The following is an 8,488-nucleotide window of genomic DNA, read 5'->3' as shown; positions in this document are numbered from 1 at the left end:
TAATGTGGGATATTCATTTTTCAATCATACTTCAAGATAATGACGAAGGAAAATCATGGATTTGGCTTTATCCTTCTGGGATGTATTATTTTCAGCCTTAATGGTATCTTCAAGATCCATTGAATCAAGATGGATTTTAGCATATAGTATCCAGATATATCAAAAGCATTATATTCAAGATGAAAGAGTTTCGATATAATAAAAATTTGTTATCTGGAGTCTTCCTAAAATTTCGTTAGAGTTTCGTGCTGATAACGTGTTATAAAATAACTAAATAAGGAAGATAAAATAAAGAAATATAAATGAAAGACTCTAGTATTAATATTTACTAATATTAATATCATCCTACCATAATAACTATGATTTATATATTAATACTATATTTGTAATATGAAGAGAAAGAAAAGTTTTGTAGAGAGAGAAGAAATGCTTTTATTGATGTGTATTTGCCTGAGACTTACACTATGTTTGTTTGAGAGGAAAATGGAAAGAAAGAAAAGGGAGGAAAGAAAATGGGAAGGAAAATGATTATTTTTCTTTGTTTGGTTGAGAAGGAAAATTAGAGAGGAAAGAAAATGGATGGAAAAAAACTGGTGGGGCCTACTAATTTTTTTTCTCTCCAACATTGGAAAGAAAATGGAGAGAAAACTAATGTTTCTCTCTCTACTTCCAATACTACCCCTTCACTTTTTCAATATATTTTCTAATATAGAGGTAAAATTGTCTTTTTATAACATTTCTTTCCTTCTTATTTTCCTTCCATCCAAACACATCTAAAAAAAATAAAAATCCACTCAATTTTCTTTCCTTTCCTTTCTTTCCTTTCTATTTCCTTCCTCTCTATTTCTTTCCTTCCAACCAAACATAGCCTTAGAATCCTATTTATATGCATACAGGAAAATAACTTTTTCAACATTATTAAATACATTCTCTCTTGAAAATGTGAACTTCACATGGGAATGGGCATCACATCCTATTCTTATCACAACAATAAAACCAATTTAAAAAAAATCATTGTTAATAATGATTTCACTAAAGAGAGAAGGTAGAAGAAAAATTTGGCCTACTTAAAATTGTTAGTCACTGTTTTTTGTGACAATAATAACTTCTATATCAGTGTATTATATTAAATTAGTGTAATGTCAGCGTATTATACTCCTCGTTTTATAATATCCAAAAAAAATGCCAACTACAACAACCATTTGCCACAATGTAGGTGAATCTCCGTTCCTGTCTCCCTCTCTCTCTCTCTCTACTATCACCATTGTTTGAGAAAAAACGACAACGACCACCTAACAGCCAACACCCTGCCCCATATATCAGTGATCACGTTTATAGCAATGGTCACTTCATGGCCTCGTAGAAAGATAAGGCATATGTGGCTGAAGACTAATGACTGTCCATGATTATACTGCTTTTGCTTTTATGGAGATTTGATTTATTTTACGCTAATACAATGTAATTGAATATATATCCATTTGTTGAAAAGATTTGAGTGGAAGTTGTCACATAATTCACCATGAGAGAAAAATTAAAAAGTTGGTGTCATGTCTTCAGCAAAGCTTTTGAAACTTGAAAGGCCAAGACGAGAAAAGAAAATAAAAACAAGGGAAAAAATTAAAAGAGAAAGCGGATGATTACCTCTTATCTTATGTTAATATATATTGCATGCTATGCTAGTTTATGAAATAATATTTTTTATTATTTAATAATATTTTTAATTTAAAAACTAAAAAAGATATTATTAAAATATAAAAAATATCATTTTAATTTTAATAATATTTATATAGTCACTGTAATTTCTATAAACATAAGCACCATATATACTCTATATATTATTAGCTCATAATATATTATGACGGTTTTAAATCTGGGTCCTTGGTTAAATTTCTAATTAAAAAACTTCAACTGAAAAGATAAGCTTAAATATGTAGGAGAGAGATTAGTTATGAATATGGATGGACCATCATGATGTTTTACTTTGAAATTTGAATGGAGGAAAATATTTCTTTTTTAATAATATAATCATTCAAAGTGAGAATAACATGCTAAATATATATATATATAAAACAAGGGGAATTCTTCGGAAATGAAAAATAGCTATGATGTGCGAAAAAAGATTAATAACTTAACCATATCTGAAAAATGTAATGTCTACGATAGGTACATTATATAGACTTTTTTTTTTGGGCAGTACATTAGACAGTCTAGGATGATAAGCTGTGGTTGACGTATAATACAACAATCTGTTAATTAATTAACGTTAGGTGGTAGTATTAAGTTGAATATAATTCTTCACCTTCTAAAGATTAAAGAGAAAGAAAGTTCATGGGTTACCGACTAAAACCTTGAATAATTAATTATTTTTTATTATATTTATATTTTTTTTATAAACATTATAGGTATTTATGGATGGGTAATCAAACATTAATATCAAACAATTCAATAATCAAGTAAAAATAAGCACAATTCACTCCAAAATCAGATTATATAATGAGAAGTTGCTCCACTTGAAAACGAAAAACAAAGGAAAAAATAACTAATTTTTTTTTATATTGATTAAATATATGTGTAATACGTTATTACTGAAAGATTAGGTGTTTTTTTTATATGATGTTTTTTTTAATTGATAATATTTAAATCAGATGGTCTGATTTATTTGAAAAAAAAATAAATTACAAATTGGAAGGTCTGATTTATACTTTTAAATTTTTTTATTTTTTAAAATAAAAATCGAATGATCGATTTTAATATTAATTTTTTTTTAATTTTCAAAGATACAAATTGGATGGTCTGATTTGTAATTATTTATTTAAAAAAAATAAAACAATACAAACAACTCCATGTTTCCAATTTGTGTAACCCATAACAATATAAAATATTTTTCTTATCATAACATCTTGTGATACACCTCTCTCTCACAAGGAAACATGAAAAGCGGAAAAAAATATCCTCTCTTCAATGTCAACGGCTAGAGCATTGATATGTGTAACAAGTAACAACTAACTTATTAATAAAAAAATTTATTTTAATATTAAGAAAAGACTTCAAGTTTTATATATATATATATATATATATATATATATATATATATATATATATATATATATATATATATATATATATATATATATAAAGATTTTAATTAATTAAAAAAAAGGCAATCATTTGAGCATAATCTGATCACATACATACAATTTTTATTCTTTGTTGTTTGAGTGTATTTTTATTTATTTATTTATTTATAGATTTAAATTTATTTTGAGATATTTAAAAAATAAAGAGAATAATTAATACAAATAAAAATTATTTAATCTTTCGTTTGAGTGTTTAATTTTAAAAACGTATTGGATTTAGAATATATTTAGTTTTTTTAACTAAGTTGAATTAACACCTAAGTAAATCACTAAATTTGGAATAACTTAAATGACTTATATGAATGTGAATCTTTCGTAATTAGTAATTGTAATCTATTTTAATTATAATGAAAATTCTATCATCATTATAATAGAAACTAGACGCAAGTTATATTATACTTTATGGTCGAACTAAAATATGTCATGGTGTTACTTTTTTTTTATTTTTAACTTCTGCATCTTTTATTTTCATTTTATTTTATTACGGATGAGATAAAAATAAAATAATTTTTTTATTTCAGTGTACTATATAATCTATTTTATTAAATATTAAAAATAATTTTTTACTTCAACTCGCGTTCTCAACTTACTCGAAAATCTTCGCACATAAATAAACCCCATTCGTAAAAATATATCAAGTTATCTATAAAATTATTAACTACCTTATATATGTAGTAACCTAATTTCAAGGGCAAATGGTTCTTCAAGTCTTGACATGAGTACAAAAAGTTGAGAGAGATTAGATAAATGGAGTTATGGATAATATAGAAGGGCCAAATAAGACTAATCAGATGGTCATCAAAAGAACATAATACATAGCATTTTTTTAATTGAGTGGACGATAACCTTCATTATTAATTAATCTATGCAATAATACTGTTGATGCTAATACATATACTGCACTTATCACGCCCCCACACAATATTTAAAAGGAATGGATTAGATACAAAGAGAGCAAAAGAGTGTCGTTGTTGCTTGAGTTGGTGATGGCACCTTTGAATAAGTCTAATTAAGTGTGTCTTATTTTCAGACTATAGATTATCATTTTATCATATGAAATTATCTTAAAAATTTAAATCGATAAAAAATTATATTTTTAAATGCGCCTATTCATACAAAATTCTTTTTGAAATTTGTTTGAATTATTGTATGATTTTCTTTTTAAATTTACCTTATAAATTTTAAAATTTTTTATTATAAAAACTCTGTTGTCATATCATAAAATTATTTTTTTTAAATCTAAATTAATAAAAAAAATACATAAATTATATCTCTAATATATAAAAATATCCGAACCAATTAAAAGATGTCAGGAAATTAAACAGACATAGTCCACAATAATAATGCATCTAATAATAAGACTAATATTTAATTTCAAGTTTATGAAAATTGTTTGATTGTTTAGCTCAGTTTTAAGTTAGTGCTCGTCCTTTTTTGCGAAGTAGAAGAAGAAAATTATATATAGACATACATTAATAATATAATAAGCTTACACCAAAAATGGTAAGGCGTGATCTTGTAGAAATTTGATTTTTGCCCGGAATCAATTTATTTTTAGTTCCTTTTATTTAAATCGACACTCCATGTTACATTTAACAATTCTTTAACACAACTACTTCATTTGAGAAAGGAGGCCACTCAGATAAACACGCTTAAAACGTCTTTTTTTAAAGATGTTTTCATATTGTGTTTTAATTGGTTTCTGTATAATTTATTCGGTGTTCCTCATCACATATTATTAAATTTCTCAAAAGATTTTCTTTCCAAAAACACTAAAAAATATTTAATTTGGACTAAAACAAAAAAAGTAATAGATTAACTATTAGATTTTTTTAAAAGATTATTTACATAAAAAATATATCACATTCATAAATATATATATATATATATATATATATATATATATATATATATAAGCTCTTAAAAAATTTTATAAATAAAAAAATAATTAATTTTTATTCGTATAATATATAAAATAATTACTATATTATTATTATATTATAGATTAAAATTTACTAATTTAAATTTTGTTTTTATTTTTAATATAAGCATTAGAAATAAATAATTTTTTTATAACAAGATATATTGTAATAAAATATATATAATATTAATTAGTTTTTAAAAAATTCTGAAAAGATGGTTTTTTCTAATAAAGTGTTATTACAAAATTAACATTATAAAAATTAATTTCAACCAATATGATATAATATGATATAATAGGTTATTAAATATATTTAATACAAAACACATTGAATATAAATTTTTATTGAGTTTAAATTTTAAATAATTTTTAATTAAATTTCAAATATTTTTATTTTAAAGAGTTAGAATATTTTAATATTATTTTTTCGTATATTTTTAATTGAATCTTTGATTTTTTAAATTATAAACCTTATTTATAATTAAGAGTAATGTTTTAATACCACCAATTAGTCACACATATAAAAATACAAGAACAATTCTATTGTCATAATTATAATATAACTTTATAAGCAATACAATACAATGAAACTATATATAAGTAATATAACTAAATTTTATCTACATCTATAGTCACATTTCATAAATAATATAATTAAATTATATTTATGTTTATAATTAAAATATGAATAAAAATACAAAAAAGTATCAGGATGGTTAATTTTTTTCATTCATAATTTTTTATTATTTTTGTTGTGAAAAATTTAATTATTTTAATAATTAATTATTTTTTTAAAAAAAGATAATTGAATAACACAAAAAAGTCTTATTAAGAGTAATTTATTTATATATGATTAAAAAATAATTGAATAATTATATACGGTAAAAAATTAATATTATTAAAAAATAAAAATAAAATTTATTTTAAAATTAAAAATAAAGTTTATTTAAAAATAAAATTAAAAATCATGGTTTTTTTTCTTTTTTCCAAAATTTATCTACGAGTAATTCTATAAATATTTTATGATGAATAAAAATATTAAACTCATACTAAAATTTATTCTAATAAAATTTATTTTTATTCTACTAAACGTTAAATAAATTATTGAAAAGAATTTTGTTTCCTCCATTAGAGAAGAATGATAAACTTCCATACTTCTATTATGTTATGGCAATAATTTGGCCTGTTATTTTTTAATGTACATAATAATAATAATAATAATAATAATAATAATAATAATAATAATAATAATAATAATAATAATAATAAACAAGTATATCACAGTAAAAAAGAAAGCACGTCACCAAATAATTTATCATCCGAATTATATATGAATCAAATTGATAATATGAGAGCTAACACTACAAAAATCGACAACAAAGTTAGAGACTTACAAAACCTTTCTTAAGATCATAGAAAAAAAACGTTTATATTTATGTAATATACAAAGCAATTATCATATTATTATTATTATTATTATTATTATTATTATTATTATATATTTTATATATATATATATGAGCAAAAAAAGTCCAACTGTATGTTTTAAAGTAAATTTTTTTTTAATATTTGATTAAATGTTCTTGTATTTAGTACTTTTTTTTGCACTTCCTCTTAGTTAAAAATATAATCATTATAATTTTTTAGTTATTATTGCTAGGGGTGTTTACAGATGGGATATGACTGAAATTTCGATCCAATCCGCACTAAACTCATTAGATCAAATTCGATATTCGCACTTTTTATGTTTGGATCAGATATCAAATATATCCATAAAATAAAAAAATATAAAAAAATTTTATTTTTATAAAAAAAGTCAATAATTTTTTTTGTTTACTTTTTTAAACATATTTACTTCTATCTGATTAGAGTTTGGATCTGATTCGATCCAATCCGATCATCTTACAGATCAGATCATATTCTCAAATTACAGATCAGATACGGATAAATACTGTGGATTTATATGGATATGATCTAATCTATGAACACCCCTAACTATTACTATAGGTTCATTGTTGCAAAAGAATGTTTCTTTTATTATAAACTATTATTAGATTTTATTATAAACTATTATAAACTATTACCATTATTATATCCATAGTTGTGGGTTCGACCAGAAAACTAGTGAACCGGACTAGAACTGGATTATAGTCCAATTTGGTTTACTCTTTGCACCGTTTAAGGAATAAAATCGGTATGAACTGGTAAGAACCGGTGCAAACCGGTCTGCTTGAAAAATTTTTTAAAATGTCTCCATAAGGTCTCGAACCAAGAACCTTGGAGCAAAAGTAACCTCTACTTGCCACTTAGCCATTGCACTTCTAAGTATTATATTTGACAAATGCTAATTATATAGTATACATAAATATCTAATTTAATTTAATTTTTATTTTTTCTATTTTTAAAATTAATTATATTTTAATTATATACCATTATTAATATAAATATAAATTTCACTAAAAATTTATTAATTTACTTGATCTATTTTATTGCTAGTATTGTGATTAAGGTTATTTGTTTTGACTTTTGATCTTAGTGTTAAAATCTACTGATATTATAGTTAGATGATAGGCTTTGTGAATTAATTATTTTTTTATTGTGTCAAAATAACATACTATTGTAGTATTAAAATTTTATGGTTTTTTTTATATTAGTTATTTTTAGAAGTTGAGACTTGATTCTTCATAAAATGTTAGTGAAGATATGCATTTCAAATTTTAATTTTAAGTTTTTAACTATTTTATATTTTATATTTACATGAGACCAGTTTTATCGGTTCAACCAGTGATTTATCAGTTGAACCAATAAACCAGTGAACCAGTAGCTTGATCGGTTCGATCACTGGTTCAGTTCTAACAATTATATTTCAATCTAATTTCAAAAATTTCGATTTACTCAATTTAATAGTTATGACTCACAATTGGTTCCTAATCAAGCAACAACAAATTATGTCTCCCAATTGGTTCCTAATCAGTTCTAACAATTATGCCTCCCAACTTAATAGTTATGACTCACATTGGTTCATAATCTTATTTTTGTCACTGTCTCACAAAATTGTTAACGACATGCTGAAATGGACTAACGACTGCTACATTATACATTCTAGCGACTATTTGATGTGACAATTGAAATTTTTTTACCTTATTTTTTATTTTCAACTAAACACTTAAAACCCTAATATGAGTCACGGATATCTAAGTTAAAAAATCAAACTAAGTAAATTGAAACTTTAAAAATCAGATTAAAGCTCGAATATAACTTCAAAACAGAACTTTAACTTATGTAGTGATTAATTTAAATGAAAATCAAATAAATCAAAATTCAACATAATTTTTATCAATGTTTTTAAATTTGAAATTTCTATACCAAAATTAACTAGGATTTTTCTTTAAATTAAAAATTTAATAAAATAGTGACTTTAATTATCTTA

This window comes from Arachis ipaensis, chromosome B10 (assembly GCF_059453495.1).
Source record: "Arachis ipaensis isolate K30076 ecotype BB chromosome B10, ASM5945349v1, whole genome shotgun sequence".
Classification (NCBI taxonomy): domain Eukaryota; kingdom Viridiplantae; phylum Streptophyta; class Magnoliopsida; order Fabales; family Fabaceae; genus Arachis; species Arachis ipaensis.
This window is presented reverse-complemented; position numbering follows the sequence as displayed.